The 20,957-nt window shown below is 40.2% G+C and overlaps 1 long non-coding RNA gene across 1 annotated transcript; it reads right to left on the bottom strand.

Moving 5' to 3' along the window:
* Window positions 1-4,444: 4,444 nt before the first annotated feature.
* LOC122804072 lies at window positions 4,445-12,833 on the bottom strand. Its single transcript, XR_006365167.1, has 4 exons — window positions 12,700-12,833; window positions 10,047-10,176; window positions 7,391-7,520; window positions 4,445-4,866 (listed from the first exon to the last, which is right to left on the bottom strand). It is a non-coding gene; the product is annotated as an uncharacterized LOC122804072 (long non-coding RNA).
* Between the last annotated feature and the right edge of the window lie 8,124 nt (window positions 12,834-20,957).

Consider the following 20,957-nt stretch of genomic DNA (forward strand, 5'->3'; position numbering starts at 1 on the left):
AATGAGTAAATAGAATTTTATATGATAAAATCCTATCAAAAAATACTAACTGTCCATAAAATAGACTGCAAAATATTATTCCAACTCTTCTGCCAGAGGAGAAAAATGTTTGCTCTACTCACTATACATTTGAGTAATTTAGATATTAGACTGATGTTTCTTTTTTGATCCCTATTTTTCTTTCATCATTTATTTTTTATTTTATTTATTTTTTATTTTTATTTATTTTACATTTGTTGACCGGGCTAGTCCAGCTGGATTAATGTCCATTTTCAGTGGAGGCCCGGGGAGAAAAGCTCCAGAGGTAAAAACAATTTTAAAAATACAATTAATTCATAGTACAAAAGTGTTATGCAATGGGAAAAATAAAATGTAGTCACATTTAATTATAGATCTTAGTGAACTAAAAAAGCTAACTTAGAATGTGAGGCCTGAGGAGAAAAGCTCTAGAGGTAGAAAAACAATTATACAAATACAAATAATGAATAGTACAAATGAGTTGTACAATGGATAAAAAATAATATGTAAACACCTATATGATAGATCTTAACTTACCTAAAAAAGCTAATATTAGAAGGAGATTTAGAGAAAGGATAACTACTAACAATACAGGAAGGAAGGTAGGAATTATTAGAGTGAATCAAGTAATATTTACAAAGAAAAGGGATATTTTGTCAAGTGAAGAGTTGAGGTAGATGGGGGTCCAAGTGGCTAAGGAAGGTTTATGATAGAGTAAGGTGCAAGCAAGTTAATCTGGGTTGGTACAAGAGCAAAGCCAGAAATTATTAAGATGTCTTAATAGTTGTTTCTTGAAGAGTGGAAGAGTGGGCAAAGAAGAGATGTCAGATGGAAGATTATTCCATATTTTACCTACTGAGTTAGAAAAAAGGGAGTTGCCTGCAGAATTAATAGTTCTAGTAATATTAACAAGTAGTTTATCAGAGGAACGTAGTTGTTTCAGGTTAATATAGGGAGTCAAGAGGTTGCTAAGAGCTGGTGTTTTAGAAGGTTGGTATAGAATTTTGTGTGCTATTAAAAGTTGTTGAAAAATGAGCTTGTTAGGGAGTTCCAGCCAGTGTAGTTGTTTTAGGTTTAGACAGTGGTGGGTTCTGAATTGGGATGAGGTGGCAAATCTGGCAATATTGTGATAGGATGTAGTAAGTTTCTTAAGGTTACTTTTAGATAGATTAGTGTAAATAGGGGAAGCATACAGAAGGGTAGAGATAAGATGTGTTTGGGCTAGGGTTGTCCTAGCTTCCGGTGTTAGGAAGGGCTTTATCCTGTACAGGGACCCTATTTTTTTATTAACTGCTTTTATTGTACTGTTGATTTGACAATCATAGTTAAGATTATTATCGATAATAACACCGAGAAGTTTAGTTGTAGAATCAGGAGAAATAATGGTGTTATCAGTTGCTGTGATAGAGAAGTTTGACAGAGTCGATTTACGTGTAGGTGAAAAGAGTAATAATTTAGTTTTCTTTGGGTTAAGGAGTAGACAGCGATTGGAGAACCACTGTTCAACAGTTGAGAAGGCTGATTGAGTTTGAATCTGGAGTTCGGTTTGAGAAGAAGCAGTGCAAATAATGGTGGAGTCATCTGCATATTGTATGCAGGTAGTATTAGGGATAGAAGATTGGAGGTCGTTAATAAAGATGGAAAATAGAAGTGGGCCTAGGATAGATCCTTGAGGGACTCCTAAAGAAACAGGGAGGAGAGCAGATAATGAGTTTTTCCAGAGTACAGCTTGCTGACGGTTTTCTAGATAGGAAGAAAACCAGGTTATGGAAGAGGGATCCAGGGCCAGAGATTTTAGTGTGTGCAGAAGAAGTGTATGATTCACCATATCAAAGGCTTTTGATAGGTCTAAGAAAAGAGAAGATGTAAGTTTGTTATTGTTGCGGTTGAAGTTTATGGTATTTGTAAAGGAGAGTAAAGCTGTGGTGGTACTGTGAGCAGGTCTGAAACCATGTTGAGTGTCAGCTAAGAGGCTATTATAGAGGAGATGATTGAGTAGTTGTTTATGTATACATTTTTCCATGATTTTAGCTAAGGGGGATAGAAGTGCTATGGGACGATAGTTGGAGAAATCATAAGATTTGCCTCCTTTATGTAGGGGTATAATATGTGATATCTTCCAGACTGTTGGAAAAATACCTTCTTTTATTGATCTGTTTATTAGGATAGAGACAGGGTAAGCAATGGCTTTTGCTGCTAGTTGAAGGAATTCAGCTGGAAGCTTGTCTGCGGAAGGGGTGGTAGGTTTTAGTTTATGGAGAAGAGTTTGTATATAGGAGGTAGATATAGGTTGTAGGTGTAGGGGAGGGATAGTGTTTATTAATGTGTTTGGACGCAGTTGAGAAGTATCTGGAGATAGTTGGTTGGCTAGAGTTTGTATAGAATTGGTGAAGAAGGAATTAAAGGTATTGGCTGTTAGTGTGGGATTATCAGGGTCAGAATCCTGAGGGTTGGGTGTAATTATTTTGCCTGGGGTCAGCAGATTATTAATACATGACCAGAATGTTTTAGGTTCATCTTTGGTAGTTTTGAAGTTGAATGTAGTAGTTCTTTTTATCTAATAGAATGGCTTTTTTAGTACTGTTTCTAAGTTCTCTAAAGTTTTGGTGGTCAGTTGGACTTTTGGTGGTACGCCATTTATGCCAAGATTTGTTTCTTAGGGCTATTTTAAGCTTAGTATTAGTGGTTAGCCAGGGAGCAGTTTTAGTTTTGGTTCTAATGGTGCGACTTGGGGCGTGCTGGTTAAGTATAGCTAAGAATGTAGAATTGAAGTGTTCAACTGCTTTGTTGAGTGGGAGATATTTTAGTGGGGTCCATTTACATTGTGAAAGTTCAGCCTGAAACTGCTCAGGGTTAAGTTTCTTTTTTGAGTGAAGAGTTTGGAAAGTGGTGGGTAAGGTTAGGTTGGTTTTGCATCTGATGATATAGGTTAGTGCATGGTCACTAAGGTCATCTGGAAGGATATGTGTTTGGTAGTTTTGCAAGGGGGTATTTGTGAGAATCCAGTCGAGGGTGGTACCCTTATTGTTTGCTTTATTAGTTCTAGTGGGGCTATTGATAAGTTGTTTGAAGCCATAGAGGTTGATGTGGGAAGTAGGGTTAGCGTTGTTACAAGAATTCCAGTCTATGTTGAAGTCCCCAAGGACTAGTGTTTCTTGTGGGAGTTTGAAGGAAAGCTGGTAGAGTATGTCTTCAAGGGTTCTGATGTTATTGCCAGGGGGGAGATATGCACAAATAATGTTTATTGCTTTAGTGTTATTGATTTGTATTTTGGTGCTAATTACTTCAGCATTTGTGTTTTGGGTAAGAGTAAGATCAAGAGGATTAAGTTTAAGTTTTGCTTTGAATAAAATGGCTACCCCACCTCCTTTCTTGGTAGTGCGATCAAGTCTAATAATATTATAACCAGGTGGGGTAATTTCGGTGTCTCTAATGGAAGGTTTTAACCAAGTTTCTGATAGGCATAAAATGTCGAACTGTTGTGTTTCGAGGAGGGCATGGAGTTGACTTATTTTATTACAGATACTACGTATATTAAGATGAGCAATGGAAAGGGAATTGGAAGGTTTTGAGTTTAAGAGAGATAAAGGTTTAGTTTGGTTTTGTTCTGTGTTGGTTGTAATATGATGTGGGCCAGGATTGGGGTGAATATCACCATCTTGTAATAAGTGGAGAAGAGTAAGATATATCTGTGGTTTAAGTTTATAGTAAGAGAGAAATGTCTTTTTGGTTAGAGTTTTTAAAAACTTGTAGTGTGCTATTCTGTGATATTTGGCTAGAAGGTATATGGATTGAGAGGGTGAGAGTTTGTAGGATGCAGATAAAGGTATTTCATTTGTAGAGGTACTTTTAGAGGGCAGTGAAGGAGGAATATTCTTAGAGAATTCGTAAGACGTTATGATGTAAGTAGTTGTAAGAGATGATAGTAATAGTATAGAGATAAGTAGTCTCAGTAAAGTATGGATGGATAATATGGGCATTGTGAGTTACGTGGAGGTTTGTAGAAATGAAGGATATTGTGTGATGGAGTAGAGTTAGGTGATAGTAATTAGAGTTTGGGGCAGGAGGTAGTGATATATTGAGATAGGTATAGTGTTTCAGAAAGGGGAGGGTGTATAAGTGTGATAGTGATAACTGTGATTGGAGAGAAGGTATCTAGGGGTGTGTCCCTATTGGAGATAAATGTAGGACCCCTGGGGGTGGGTGGGAATTGGGGGTAGGGAGGGGAGCGGAGTGAGCCCGCAGGGCGAACGGAGCGGGAAGAGCCAAAGGAGAAGAGGTCCAGGAGAAAAACTATCAGTGAAGTACTCAGAATGAAGGTAAGTACAGCAAAGGGATATAAGTATCGTAAGGCAAGGGGATGCAGGTATATTTATTGTCAAGAGGTAAGATTATTGTCAAGAGGTAAGATAGGGTAAGATAAAGAGAATTTGTTAGGTGTAAGCAGTTTACAGAGGAAAAGGAAGAGAAAGCCCCTAATAGATGGGGGCCACCTAGTAGCCACAGCAGGTACTTCTATCAATGCTGTTTACAGGGCCTGGGGGTTCAAGCGTGGGGCAAGCTGCTAGGGATATTACAGGGATTATGTGATCAGTTGGTTGAGGAGGGAGGGGGTTTGGTTGCAGGCTACTGGCTAGGCTGCCTTTGGGTTTTACAATATCACTGGGAAAGAAGTATACAAGTAGGTATTTAAATTCAGCAGGAGCTCTAGGACATACTTCCTTATGTCTTTTCCAGGTGAAGGCTCCTCTTAGTGGGATAGTTTTATTCTTTAATTTGGGAGAGATGACCGGAGTTTTGTATAAGATGCAGGATCCAAGACCAGCAGGTGGTCAGGGGGTTATATGGCTGGCAAAAGGAGATAGAAAGGAGATAGTTTAGATATAGAGCAAACACAAGTTTGAGAAAGCACTACAATAAATTACACATAACATCTTCATGTATAATATGCAAAGTCCAGCAACAGTTCTCTTAGGCGTTAGTGCAGGCAAAGACAAATCTTATATACTGTAAAATGGCAGGAACTAATAACAGATAAAACATATGTTTGAGCAAACTAGAGAGTATCATGAAAATACAAATATCACATCTAGAGCAAGGCCATAGTAACAAAATTACACTATATTGCTAGCTATCCAGTCAAGAATGCAGTAGAGGTCGATTAAACTACTTATATTATCACATAAGACTATAATAAGCTGGGTTAAATAAAGCCTCAACATAAGCTAAAGGACGTGCATGTAAGGTTCAAGTAAGTTAAGGGGGTTACACATGAAACCATCTGTAAATACTAGCTGAAATCACCAAGGATATAAAGACCACTAGGTTAGTTATGCTTCAGAGAACATATACTATTCACTAAGCAGCAAAACAGCAAGGGTGGTAGGGAAAATAAGAAAAGAGCCCAAGGGGGAGAGCATAATAATATACAAAGAGGTTAAAAATAACCTATGCGAGTGTTGAGTCGCTAAAACTAGCGAGCTGTCACACTTCGCATTGTAAATTCAAAATGTTAAAAATAAACCCTTTTAACCTTTTAAAATGACCTAAGCGAATGTTGAGTCGCTAAAAACTAGGATATACTCCCACCTCGCTTTGAAAATTTAAGATGTTAAATCTAAACCCTTTCAACCTTTTTAAACTAACCTAAGCGAGTGTTGCAACGCTTAAAACTAGCGTGTTCAAACACCATTCATAGAATTCAGTTCAAAGGGCTAATTGCATGGTTCGAAGTAAGTGGATCTCGCCTCAGGGAGTAAGCACTACGCTTACTTGCGAAGCTCTGCTATAGCGTGTGGAACGCCACTGTAAAAATTAGGCACGCTACTAGTACCTGGTATTCTAAAGGAAAATCAAGATGCTACGGCCTTAAGGCATTGAGAGAAAGAAAAACGCTGTTAGCACAGCTTATTTAAGGGGGTAATAATGCAAAAAAGAGATATTCTAAACGTAATCGCTTACCGTAATGGTGCAAAGAGGATGGCTGTTAGGGAGCACGCTATAAACTCTGGTTAAAGCATTTAATACTTAGTCTAGAAAGACATATCTAAAAGGCCGAAGGCTTATTTATCAGGGGCAGGTAAGGTGCGTGTATGGTAACTACACATAAGAGCGCGCTACAAACTACGCACGCTATTATATCTGTTCAAGATAATGGACCTTTTAACTCTTAGTAGGGACCATGGGCTACTGATCCAGAGTCTAGGTAGAGGCAGTATCAAGGCACTTGAGAGGGAGTGAATAATTTGTTAATTCCCTGTTAAGGGATTCCGTCGCTTTGAGACGACTTGCTTGTATAACATGAAACTGGGCTCAAAAGCGGAGGGAGCATTCACATTAAGCGCTGATCTGAGTCAGCTGTTTACTCACTATGCAAGTCGTGAGATCGACCATAACCCATCTAGTATACAGTACTGCCGCTAAAAACATTGACTCTATACACAGTTTGTGCAGGTAAAGCTACATACAGTAACAGATTAAAAGCAACATCAATTGAAAGCAGAACACGCTACTTACAGAGAACGCCAAAGGCATACAGTAACTGTAAGACACTGATTAAAAGCAACATAAATTGAAAGCAGCACACGCTACTTACAGAGAACGCCAAAGGCAGGAACACACAGTAGCCAGGGAAGCCTAAGGAAGAGAGGTGGCGCGAACCTGGGCAGGTATATTTATAGGTTATGAGGGGAAGTAGGATAGGATGGGAGAGGGGGAGGAGTAGGAGGCAGGCAGAAAGAAACGGAAGGGAGGTGATAGTATCAGTCTGGAGAAAGGAAATAGATTATTTCAGGAGGAGGTAATAATAGCAATGACCCAAGGGTGTAGTGGGTATAGATAGGTGAAAGAAATAAATTATCTAAGAAAGAAGTAAGGAGGTAGAAGTAATTGTGAAGTGAAGAAGGGCTATGAAAGGGAGGTAGTAAGAACAGGGAAGAGCCAAAGGAGAAGAGGTCCAGGAGAAAAACTATCAGTGAAGTACTCAGAATGAAGGTAAGTACAGCAAAGGGATATAAGTATCGTAAGGCAAGGGGATGCAGGTATATTTATTGTCAAGAGGTAAGATAGGGTAAGATAAAGAGAATTTGTTAGGTGTAAGCAGTTTACAGAGGAAAAGGAAGAGAAAGCCCCTAATAGATGGGGGCCACCTAGTAGCCACAGCAGGTACTTCTATCAATGCTGTTTACAGGGCCTGGGGGTTCAAGCGTGGGGCAAGCTGCTAGGGATATTACAGGGATTATGTGATCAGTTGGTTGAGGAGGGAGGGGGTTTGGTTGCAGGCTACTGGCTAGGCTGCCTTTGGGTTTACAATATCACTGGGAAAGAAGTATACAAGTAGGTATTTAAATTCAGCAGGAGCTCTAGGACATACTTCCTTATGTCTTTTCCAGGTGAAGGCTCCTCTTAGTGGGATAGTTTTATTCTTTAATTTGGGAGAGATGACCGGAGTTTTGTATAAGATGCAGGATCCAAGACCAGCAGGTGGTCAGGGGGTTATATGGCTGGCAAAAGGAGATAGAAAGGAGATAGTTTAGATATAGAGCAAACACAAGTTTGAGAAAGCACTACAATAAATTACACATAACATCTTCATGTATAATATGCAAAGTCCAGCAACAGTTCTCTTAGACGTTAGTGCAGGCAAAGACAAATCTTATATACTGTAAAATGGCAGGAACTAATAACAGATAAAACATATGTTTGAGCAAACTAGAGAGTATCATGAAAATACAAATATCACATCTAGAGCAAGGCCATAGTAACAAAATTACACTATATTGCTAGCTATCCAGTCAAGAATGCAGTAGAGGTCGATTAAACTACTTATATTATCACATAAGACTATAATAAGCTGGGTTAAATAAAGCCTCAACATAAGCTAAAGGACGTGCATGTAAGGTTCAAGTAAGTTAAGGGGGTTACACATGAAACCATCTGTAAATACTAGCTGAAATCACCAAGGATATAAAGACCACTAGGTTAGTTATGCTTCAGAGAACATATACTATTCACTAAGCAGCAAAACAGCAAGGGTGGTAGGGAAAATAAGAAAAGAGCCCAAGGGGGAGAGCATAATAATATACAAAGAGGTTAAAAATAACCTATGCGAGTGTTGAGTCGCTAAAACTAGCGAGCTGTCACACTTCGCATTGTAAATTCAAAATGTTAAAAATAAACCCTTTTAACCTTTTAAAATGACCTAAGCGAATGTTGAGTCGCTAAAAACTAGGATATACTCCCACCTCGCTTTGAAAATTTAAGATGTTAAATCTAAACCCTTTCAACCTTTTTAAACTAACCTAAGCGAGTGTTGCAACGCTTAAAACTAGCGTGTTCAAACACCATTCATAGAATTCAGTTCAAAGGGCTAATTGCATGGTTCGAAGTAAGTGGATCTCGCCTCAGGGAGTAAGCACTACGCTTACTTGCGAAGCTCTGCTATAGCGTGTGGAACGCCACTGTAAAAATTAGGCACGCTACTAGTACCTGGTATTCTAAAGGAAAATCAAGATGCTACGGCCTTAAGGCATTGAGAGAAAGAAAAACGCTGTTAGCACAGCTTATTTAAGGGGGTAATAATGCAAAAAAGAGATATTCTAAACGTAATCGCTTACCGTAATGGTGCAAAGAGGATGGCTGTTAGGGAGCACGCTATAAACTCTGGTTAAAGCATTTAATACTTAGTCTAGAAAGACATATCTAAAAGGCCGAAGGCTTATTTATCAGGGGCAGGTAAGGTGCGTGTATGGTAACTACACATAAGAGCGCGCTACAAACTACGCACGCTATTATATCTGTTCAAGATAATGGACCTTTTAACTCTTAGTAGAGACCATGGGCTACTGATCCAGAGTCTAGGTAGAGGCAGTATCAAGGCACTTGAGAGGGAGTGAATAATTTGTTAATTCCCTGTTAAGGGAATCCGTCGTTTTCGTAGACGACTTGCTTGTATAACATGAAACTGGGCTCAAAAGCGGAGGGAGCATTCACATTAAGCGCTGATCTGAGTCAGCTGTTTACTCACTATGCAAGTCGTGAGATCGACCATAACCCATCTAGTATACAGTACTGCCGCTAAAAACATTGACTCTATACACAGTTTGTGCAGGTAAAGCTACATACAGTAACAGATTAAAAGCAACATCAATTGAAAGCAGAACACGCTACTTACAGAGAACGCCAAAGGCATACAGTAACTGTAAGACACTGATTAAAAGCAACATAAATTGAAAGCAGCACACGCTACTTACAGAGAACGCCAAAGGCAGGAACACACAGTAGCCAGGGAAGCCTAAGGAAGAGAGGTGGCGCGAACCTGGGCAGGTATATTTATAGGTTATGAGGGAAGTAGGATAGGATGGGAGAGGGGGAGGAGTAGGAGGCAGGCAGAAAGAAACGGAAGGGAGGTGATAGTATCAGTCTGGAGAAAGGAAATAGATTATTTCAGGAGGAGGTAATAATAGCAATGACCCAAGGGTGTAGTGGGTATAGATAGGTGAAAGAAATAAATTATCTAAGAAAGAAGTAAGGAGGTAGAAGTAATTGTGAAGTGAAGAAGGGCTATGAAAGGGAGGTAGTAAGAACAGGGAAGAGCCAAAGGAGAAGAGGTCCAGGAGAAAAACTATCAGTGAAGTACTCAGAATGAAGGTAAGTACAGCAAAGGGATATAAGTATCGTAAGGCAAGGGGATGCAGGTATATTTATTGTCAAGAGGTAAGATAGGGTAAGATAAAGAGAATTTGTTAGGTGTAAGCAGTTTACAGAGGAAAAGGAAGAGAAAGCCCCTAATAGATGGGGGCCACCTAGTAGCCACAGCAGGTACTTCTATCAATGCTGTTTACAGGGCCTGGGGGTTCAAGCGTGGGGCAAGCTGCTAGGGATATTACAGGGATTATGTGATCAGTTGGTTGAGGAGGGAGGGGGTTTGGTTGCAGGCTACTGGCTAGGCTGCCTTTGGGTTTTACAATATCACTGGGAAAGAAGTATACAAGTAGGTATTTAAATTCAGCAGGAGCTCTAGGACATACTTCCTTATGTCTTTTCCAGGTGAAGGCTCCTCTTAGTGGGATAGTTTTATTCTTTAATTTGGGAGAGATGACCGGAGTTTTGTATAAGATGCAGGATCCAAGACCAGCAGGTGGTCAGGGGGTTATATGGCTGGCAAAAGGAGATAGAAAGGAGATAGTTTAGATATAGAGCAAACACAAGTTTGAGAAAGCACTACAATAAATTACACATAACATCTTCATGTATAATATGCAAAGTCCAGCAACAGTTCTCTTAGTCGTTAGTGCAGGCAAAGACAAATCTTATATACTGTAAAATGGCAGGAACTAATAACAGATAAAACATATGTTTGAGCAAACTAGAGAGTATCATGAAAATACAAATATCACATCTAGAGCAAGGCCATAGTAACAAAATTACACTATATTGCTAGCTATCCAGTCAAGAATGCAGTAGAGGTCGATTAAACTACTTATATTATCACATAAGACTATAATAAGCTGGGTTAAATAAAGCCTCAACATAAGCTAAAGGACGTGCATGTAAGGTTCAAGTAAGTTAAGGGGGTTACACATAAAACCATCTGTAAATACTAGCTGAAATCACCAAGGATATAAAGACCACTAGGTTAGTTATGCTTCAGAGAACATATACTATTCACTAAGCAGCAAAACAGCAAGGGTGGTAGGGAAAATAAGAAAAGAGCCCAAGGGGGAGAGCATAATAATATACAAAGAGGTTAAAAATAACCTATGCGAGTGTTGAGTCGCTAAAACTAGCGAGCTGTCACACTTCGCATTGTAAATTCAAAATGTTAAAAATAAACCCTTTTAACCTTTTAAAATGACCTAAGCGAATGTTGAGTCGCTAAAAACTAGGATATACTCCCACCTCGCTTTGAAAATTTAAGATGTTAAATCTAAACCCTTTCAACCTTTTTAAACTAACCTAAGCGAGTGTTGCAACGCTTAAAACTAGCGTGTTCAAACACCATTCATAGAATTCAGTTCAAAGGGCTAATTGCATGGTTCGAAGTAAGTGGATCTCGCCTCAGGGAGTAAGCACTACGCTTACTTGCGAAGCTCTGCTATAGCGTGTGGAACGCCACTGTAAAATTAGGCACGCTACTAGTACCTGGTATTCTAAAGGAAAATCAAGATGCTACGGCCTTAAGGCATTGAGTGAAAGAAAAACGCTGTTAGCACAGCTTATTTAAGGGGGTAATAATGCAAAAAAGAGATATTCTAAACGTAATCGCTTACCGTAATGGTGCAAAGAGGATGGCTGTTAGGGAGCACGCTATAAACTCTGGTTAAAGCATTTAATACTTAGTCTAGAAAGACATATCTAAAAGGCCGAAGGCTTATTTATCAGGGGCAGGTAAGGTGCGTGTATGGTAACTACACATAAGAGCGCGCTACAAACTACGCACGCTATTATATCTGTTCAAGATAATGGACCTTTTAACTCTTAGTAGGGACCATGGGCTACTGATCCAGAGTCTAGGTAGAGGCAGTATCAAGGCACTTGAGAGGGAGTGAATAATTTGTTAATTCCCTGTTAAGGGAATCCGTCGTTTTCGTAGAGCGACTTGCTTGTATAACATGAAACTGGGCTCAAAAGCGGAGGGAGCATTCACATTAAGCTGATCTGAGTCAGCTGTTTACTCACTATGCAAGTCGTGAGATCGACCATAACCCATCTAGTATACAGTACTGCCGCTAAAACATTGACTCTATACACAGTTTGTGCAGGTAAAGCTACATACAGTAACAGATTAAAAGCAACATCAATTGAAAGCAGAACACGCTACTTACAGAGAACGCCAAAGGCATACAGTAACTGTAAGACACTGATTAAAAGCAACATAAATTGAAAGCAGCACACGCTACTTACAGAGAACGCCAAAGGCAGGAACACACAGTAGCCAGGGAAGCCTAAGGAAGAGAGGTGGCGCGAACCTGGGCAGGTATATTTATAGGTTATGAGGGGAAGTAGGATAGGATGGGAGAGGGGCAGGAGTAGGAGGCAGGCAGAAAGAAACGGAAGGGAGGTGATAGTATCAGTCTGGAGAAAGGAAATAGATTATTTCAGGAGGAGGTAATAATAGCAATGACCCAAGGGTGTAGTGGGTATAGATAGGTGAAAGAAATAAATTATCTAAGAAAGAAGTAAGGAGGTAGAAGTAATTGTGAAGTGAAGAAGGGCTATGAAAGGGAGGTAGTAAGAACAGGGAAGAGCCAAAGGAGAAGAGGTCCAGGAGAAAAACTATCAGTGAAGTACTCAGAATGAAGGTAAGTACAGCAAAGGGATATAAGTATCGTAAGGCAAGGGGATGCAGGTATATTTATTGTCAAGAGGTAAGATAGGGTAAGATAAAGAGAATTTGTTAGGTGTAAGCAGTTTACAGAGGAAAAGGAAGAGAAAGCCCTAATAGATGGGGGCCACCTAGTAGCCACAGCAGGTACTTCTATCAATGCTGTTTACAGGGCCTGGGGGTTCAAGCGTGGGGCAAGCTGCTAGGGATATTACAGGGATTATGTGATCAGTTGGTTGAGGAGGGAGGGGGTTTGGTTGCAGGCTACTGGCTAGGCTGCCTTTGGGTTTTACAATATCACTGGGAAAGAAGTATACAAGTAGGTATTTAAATTCAGCAGGAGCTCTAGGACATACTTCCTTATGTCTTTTCCAGGTGAAGGCTCCTCTTAGTGGGATAGTTTTATTCTTTAATTTGGGAGAGATGACCGGAGTTTTGTATAAGATGCAGGATCCAAGACCAGCAGGTGGTCAGGGGGTTATATGGTTCCTTATGTCTTTTCCTGGTGAAGGCTCCTCTTAGTGGGATAGTTTTATTCTTTAATTTGGGAGAGATGACCGGAGTTTTGTATAAGATGCAGGATCCAAGACCAGCAGGTGGTCAGGGGTTATATGGTTCCTTATGTCTTTTCCAGGTGAAGGCTCCTCTTAGTGGGATAGTTTTATTCTTTAATTTGGGAGAGATGACCGGAGTTTTGTATAAGATGCAGGATCCAAGACCAGCAGGTGGTCAGGGGGTTATATGGTTCCTTATGTCTTTTCCAGGTGAAGGCTCCTCTTAGTGGGATAGTTTTATTCTTTAATTTGGGAGAGATGACCGGAGTTTTGTATAAGATGCAGGATCCAAGACCAGCAGGTGGTCAGGGGTTATATGGTTCCTTATGTCTTTTCCAGGTGAAGGCTCCTCTTAGTGGGATAGTTTTATTCTTTAATTTGGGAGAGATGACCGGAGTTTTGTATAAGATGCAGGATCCAAGACCAGCAGGTGGTCAGGGGGTTATATGGAGAGAACGCCAAAGGCAGGAACACACAGTAGCCAGGGAAGCCTAAGGAAGATTATTTATTTTATGTTTGTTTACCAGGATAGTCCAACTGGTGTTTAGCCCATTTTCAGCAGAGGGCCGGGGAGAAAGCCCCAAGTTACATACATTACAAAGCAAGATTGATTATATACAGTTTCATATCATAACAAAACAGCAGTGTATTTTATATGTTTAAATGTACCTGAGAGGTTTGTGTTAGCATAGTGACTCTCTCATCTTGTACGGTAACAAGCATTCCTGCTACAAACCTAAAAATATAATTATATTGCAAGGGCTGTGTCATAGACAGATACATCCCTGACTATGGCACATGTTTTAAAGTTGATGAGCATATTAGGTCCAGAGGAGATTGCTTGAGAGGAAGAAGACTGAAATGGTGGGTTCTGGTTTACCGTCTCTTTGAGATAAGGGGAGCAACTCAAATCCTGAGTGCAATTTCCACTTAGAATCTCAGATGAAGACTGAGGAATGGAGCTGCATGTTGACAAGAGTATGTCATTCACAAAAGCAGGATATATATGACCTCACCCAGTGACCACTGCACACCAATTTCCTTTCCATGTGCTGGTATGCATGCTAGAAAACAAAAATACATATACAACAATATCTCTTGATGGCTGCCAGCATAATGGTCACATCAGAATTGGCTTTCAGTAGGTTAAGGAACAAATGGATGTAGTCCTAGTAGTCTGCCAGATTACTGAGAGACAGTGAGAGGCTGGAAAGTAATTAAGACATTGTTGTAGGCATGGAAGGGACATAGGAACAAAGGAACATACTAGGCAAGTAACCACTGGGACCACAAGATTCCTAGCCAAATACACCATTAAGCTGACCCTTTTCAAGCACTTCATAGTACATACCTACCACATTGAGCAAGGCTGTACATGACGACTCTGGTGTAAATTTATGCCTTCCCATTCAGTCATCAAGACTAGCCTTAAACATCAGCAAAGTACTACTTTGTTTGACCCGTAGTGTTAACTTAATCCATAAACTAGGAATATGTTTGAGTTAGGAACCTATCTCTTAAGTGAGTCTTGTTTATTTGTTGATGTTGATTTATACCCTTATTGCAGGTGCTTGTAGAGCCACTGATTTTTTGAAGAAATGGTAGGACAAATAGGAATGGGTCTTTTATGGCCTGAAAAGCAAGACACAGTTCCCTCTCAGCAACCTGTAAGCTACTGACTATAAGGAGAGCCATGCTAATCTACCGGGGAAGTTGACAGATTTAAGAGCTTCAATTTTTTTGGTTAGAAATATTTGGAGTCTTTCCAATTGAGTGATATGTTTAGATTCACATATACCAAAGGGGACATTGTACTCAGCAATGGGTCTGATAATGTAAGGGTACAACAGAAGGGCTGTCTTTCCCAGATAATGTCCTCCTCCCCTACCTGGGAGGCATCCGTGGTCACCGTGGCCACCAGTTGGGACTGAACAAATGGTCGACCTAGAGTCACTTGTGTGGAGTGTAGCCACCATCGAAGGTCCTTTTTGCAAGATTCTATTATGATTAATTTGTGAGACATTGGTAGTTTCTGCGTAGACCACTGAGTGGATAGTAACCACTGTAGAATCCTCATGTGTAGTCATGCTAGGGGAATTAAAACTATTGCTGCTGGCATGATCCCTAGAACTTTTAAAAATATCCTCACTGGGGTTTTGTTTCTTCTCAAAAGATACCTCAACTGGTACCTTAGAGATTGGACCCTTTCTGGTGGAAGTCTCACTGTCATCTGTGTTGTGTCTAATTCTGCCCCTATGAATGCCAGATGCTGAGAAGGCACTAAGGCAGATTTCTTATAGTTTATGGTAATGCCTAGGCAGGAGCAGAGTTGCAAGTTTGTATTTCTAGTCTTGATTTGTAGAAGCCTGGTTGCGGCAGTTAAGAGCCAGGCATTTAAGTATGGAAACACCTGGAATCCTTGATGTCTCAAGTGAGCTGCTACTACTGCTATACATTTGATGAACACTCTGGGAGCTGTAGTGAGACCAAAGGGCAGAGCTTGAAACTGGTAGTGACTGACTCCCAGCCAAAAGTACAAGTATCTCCTGGATTGCCTGTCAATTTATATGTGATAATACACATTGTGGAGATCTACAGAGCACATCCAATCATCTTTGCCCAGGAATGGGAGTATCGACTGCAGTGTCACCATTCAGAACTTTCTCTTCTTTACTGATTTGTTCAGAATGCTGAGATCCAGAATGGGTCTCCAGTCCTTTGTTTTCTTTGGAACTAAAATGAATCTTGAGTAAGTTCCAAATATAATTGCTCTGCAGTGACTTATTGGATGACTCTTTTGTCTAACAAATTTTGAATTTCTAGAGTTGCCACTTCCTTTTGACTGGGTGGAGTTGTCTGGAAATGTTTCCATCTTTGGAGTGGGGAGGGAAAAAAGGATGATGTAACCTCTGGATATGATGTCTTGTACCCATTTGTCTTTTGTTAGTTGTTGCCAAGCTTCTGGATACAAATATAAGTGACACTGACTGCCTCCAGAGCTGGACAATTGGGCCTCCTTTCAGGAGCACTAAAAGGGCCTACCAAAGAAAGATTGTCTGTTACACTGATTTTGTGGATTTTTTGCACCCCGTCTGCTGTGAGGTCTGCATCTTCCATTATTATTTCCCCCTCTGCCTCTGGGGGAACTTTCCCCATGTGTGTCTTGAAAAGATGTGTGATTTTCCTAACCACATCTTACCAAAACCTCTATGGCCTTTGGAATAAGGTCTAGTAGGTATGGAAAAATGGACTCCTACAGCAGACAGAGTTTTTCCTTCCTGTTCATACCTGGTCAGTGTGTCCTTCACCTTAGGCCCGAAAAAGGATGAGCCATCAAAATGGAAATTTACAAAAAAAGGCTTAAAGGGTTCCATGAAGTCACATAAGCATATCCAAGAATGTCTTGTTAGGAAAATTCCAGAACTCGCTGCTCTACTTTCTCCATCAGCTGCATAGGAAATGAGTTTCATGGAGGAGTTAACAACTGAGTTTAAGGTAGCGAGTTGAGAAGATACTTTGTCGGCAGCCCCTTCAGCTACTGAACCTTTGAGGATATCTCCTAGCTCTTTCAGGAGGTCCCTCTGCAGTCTCATAAAATGGATGAGACAATTCAGTGATGTGAGAGAAAAGGCAGCTGAAGAAAAATGTGCTTTCCATACCTGTCCATAGTTCTGGACTCCTTGTTCAGATAATTGATCAAAGAACATGTTTCTGAGAGTTTCTTCTTAGTGGCCGCCATCACGACCATGGCATCGACTGGGACTCCTCTCAACAAAAACGATTCAAGGGGGAAGTAATGAATTTATTTGCCCTCCTGGGACTAGGCTCCATGGAATCTTTTGAGAAACCAGCTCAAGGAGCTCATTGAAAGGCAGAATCACCCAGGCGGTGGAAGGGTGATATCCAAAGGCCTTCAGGTATATGGACTCCTCCACCAAATGTTTAGAGGACTTCAAGCTACCTCTCTGCTTTAACATTTCAAGGATGCCACCACAGGAGACATCATCAGGAGGTAACCATGGGGGGGGCCTTCTGCTTCATTGAGGTCCATATCAGAAGTGACAGACTCCTCTGGGGAGTGTAAGTGCTTCCTCTTGCACAGTGTTGCCTGAGGGACCTCCTCAGAAGGGTATTCTAGGGAGGTTTTGGAAGAGTGGGGGTTACCCTGTGGGACAACCTGGGGCCTAGAGTCTCTGCGTCCCTGATGATGCAGGGGTAAAGAGGCAGGCACCAATACTTTAGAGAGAAGAATATCAAAAGAGGACTGTGGACCTGTATGTGAAGACAGAACCCTCCTCATGACCTCAAAAGCCCTCCATTCCCGAACTGAGGATGTCCCCGGATCCAAAGAAGCTGAAGGATCTCCTGGAACCAAGGAAGATGGTTTAAGTCCAAGGTAGGAGCCAAACTCATCTGAGTCAAAGCCCCGAGCGGCAAAGCTGGATCCAACAGCTGTCCAATTTGTGTCGCTTCCTGGACCTGACCAGAGAGTGTTGGCTCCTAGACCCCTCCAGCTACAATTGAGACGAGGACATCTGTGCTGGGGTCAGATCTGTGGAACCCCATGGTGGGTCTCGGATTCAACACTTCCACTAGTACCATCTCTGGACCTTCTGACTCTGAAGTAGTGGTTAGATCGGAGGAGGACTTGGAGCAGAGGAAGTGGGTATCATAGGATCTGAAGCCCTGGGGGTCGGATCCAACAGTAATTTGGCTAGCACCAGTGTCTATAAAAGCTTCTGTACCATCCAATCCACATCATCATCCAAAAGACTATTAGAAGATCAGGTCAAAGGAGTGGAGGATTTAGCCTTTTTTAAAATGGGCAATCTCAAAATAGGGGAGATCAGCTCCAAGGTTGGGGAACGACTCTTACGCTTAAACTCTACTGGCACTGAACAAGAAGGTGTCGGAGCCAATAGAACCCTGTCTGATCCAACAGAATTCAGATCCGAGGATGACAGTCAAATTTTGTATGCTTGATGCAAGGATGAAGAAGAGGAAGGTCTTTTTTCAGATTGTGAATATTTTGACAATTTGTCTGATTTGTCAGATTTTGTAGAAGGTGACTTATCAGATCTAGATGAACCTGGACCTTCTTCCAGTGCCTCTGAGAAGGGGTTTTTGAGCAGACATTTTAAAATCAACTTATTTTTTTTCTCTCCAGAATGGCTCTATGATTAAAAGAGTGGCAAATACAGCACGACTCCTAGAAATGAACAGCCTCAAGGCAATAAACACAAAGAGTGCGTTTATCACTGAGAGGCATCTTTTTGCTGCATCTGTCATGCTTTTTAAAACCCATCAGTTTAGACTCCTTACCAGATATTTTAAAGTGAAAAGGAGGAACACTAAACAACAGCTAACAACAACAGTAACATTGACCAACAAACAGTTTATATATATATATATATATATATATATATATATATATATATATATATATATGTATATATAGGCTTGACCCTCTAACTTAAATGGGCCCAGCTATTGTAAACAGAGAATAGACAGGGAAAAACAAAGACACAACCCTCTAACTTAAACGGGCTGTGATACAGTTCTCTAACTCAAGCGAACTGTACTAGTACAACACCAACTTAACAAGAAGCTTGGAGGAAAAGTAAGAAACACAAGGCTTAAAACCCTTCAATTTAAAGGGGCTAGCTACAGTTCTCTAAATTAAATGAATTGTACCACAAATATAACAGTTACACTTAAAACAAGCTGGGAAGGGAAAGCACAAGGCCTAGCGAAAAAACAATGGCCAAAAATCAGAAGACAGTCCAAACACAAAAATACTAAACAAGAAATAGATACACTAAGCTATAAAAAAACTAAAGTAACCTAGGAATTATTGACAAAAATTATCAAAAAGGTAGTATTAGCCAGAGGTAGCAGATGAACGCTCAATCTGTTTAGTGGCAAACAAGACCTGGGGATAGTGTATGCTGGGATAGGGAGCCAGCCACGAGCTAGCAGAGGACCTCGAGCTTGGAAATAAAGGCCGAGAAAGATCCAAGGATTGGATCCGAACCCAACCTAGTAAGAATGAAGGCAAGATAGGACAACATCACATCTGACTATTGCCAAGTTAACCTTAAAGTTAAGTGCATTGTACCTTACACCTGTATTGCTCTTTTTGTGTAAGATAGTACAGCATAATAGGCTAATCACCTCCTTATTAAATAACATATATACGCATAAACTGGAATTGGAGTGCTAGACCTCAGTGGGGAGAGGAGGTAAAAATGAGGTTTATTTTCCTTTCAAGTATATTTAGAATTAGGCAGACAGGAGACATGTAGTTGAATATAAATATTCACCAGACTTGCTAGATGTGACAGTGGAGGCCTGTTCATATACTGTTCATTTAAATGGAAATATGTTTGGATTAGTGCCTAGTATGAAGCAGAAGGGCTATACCCAGATATTAGGGAACTTTTGAAGTTCAAAATCCTTTAGTTTGTATGATTAAATGCAAAGCTGCTAAGAATAACGGGAACCCACAGTCTATAGGCAGGAATAAGTGCAGACTGCTTAGTGTGGTACTTTGATAGGTTATCAGGGATATTATGACTAAAGTAGTATAACATCAAAAAACTTCAGAATGTAGTAAAGTTAATAAAACTAGATGTCATTCTTCCAGATGTATTGTCCACTTAAAACAGGTATCATAGGTGAACTAGTTTGCATTGCATGCCAATACCTCAGAAAATGACATTTTCATCCTTTCTGTTTATGTGTGGGCACACAGCTAGTAGCCTCCCTAACACTGATGTAGAAAACTGGAAGGAGATAAGAGGGGGTACAAGTCTCATTTACATATTGAATAATGAAAAATACAGTTTGCCAGCTTGATTCACTAATAATATGTATCCTGACTATGAGTTCTTCATTCTAAAGGTTAGTGTGAAACTCTCACAAGTGGCATTATTATCCTTTTCTAACAATGTAGGTGAAGAAAATTATGTCAAAATCTGTTCCTGGATGATGAGACATGGCATGGATCTTTTCTCTTTCAAGAAAGTCTGTCAAAATCAAAACCTTTCCCAGGAAAATAAATATCTATTAGAGCTAATGAAAAGTTAGCTCAGTTCCACTATGCTATGTAATATATGAGGCAAAGATAGAGAAGCTATTCATGTATGTTCTTTAATGGATAATTAAGTCCATGAGCAGATATGAAGGATTGCTAAGCTTTTTCTATTGATTACTATAGTAATTTAGAGTCTATATTACGACATTGAAATCCCAAGTCAGCGAATGCCTCTTCACCAACCACTAAATAGCAAACTGTCATTTCTGCGAATGGCCACTACAGCAAATTTTTTCTTAGGGGAAAAGATAACTTGGCCAACCAGAAATGAGACAGTATTCAAAACCTATCAAAGTGGGGGAGGGGGCTTTGCTCCCCTGCACTCCCCTATGTGGGGGTATGTGCCCTCCACACACACCCAACTTAATATACCAACTCTGAGATCACACTACAGTAGGGAAAAGGGCAAATTCACGACGATAGCCAAGTGATTTCTTTCCTCTAGGAAAAAAATTAATGTAGTGGCCATTCGTGGAAATGACAGCTGTTTATTGGTCAGGGAAAAGGCGTTCGCTGACTTTGGTTTTCGATAATGTAATATAGACACGTAATTTATACATTTGTTGGAAATGTCTTTAGACAGTGGCTTGGTGGTAGGGGACATACTTGAGCATGCAAGCCTAATATGTGACACAAGTCCAGTTCTAAAATGCTTTAATAAAATCACATGACACTCAATACTTTAGATAATGGCTCCAAGTAGTGATGCTGTGCACATAATACAATGTATTTAAATTAAAAAAAATGCACACTTACAAAAACATCTAATTATTCAATAAAAATCAATCAGCACCATCCATACCTCTCAACTTCTTAGAACAAGAATTCTGGACAAAGCCATAAATAATGGGGGGACAAAACCCCAGAAACAGGGATTTTTTTTATATATTGCTCTTACAAACATAGAAAGTTGATAGAATAACAGGTTTTGCATTAACATGAATTTTCTGAAGGGCATAAATTC

Source organism: Protopterus annectens, chromosome 6.part0 (genome assembly GCF_019279795.1).
Source record: "Protopterus annectens isolate FY-2018-M chromosome 6.part0, PAN1.0, whole genome shotgun sequence".
Taxonomy (NCBI): domain Eukaryota; kingdom Metazoa; phylum Chordata; order Ceratodontiformes; family Protopteridae; genus Protopterus; species Protopterus annectens.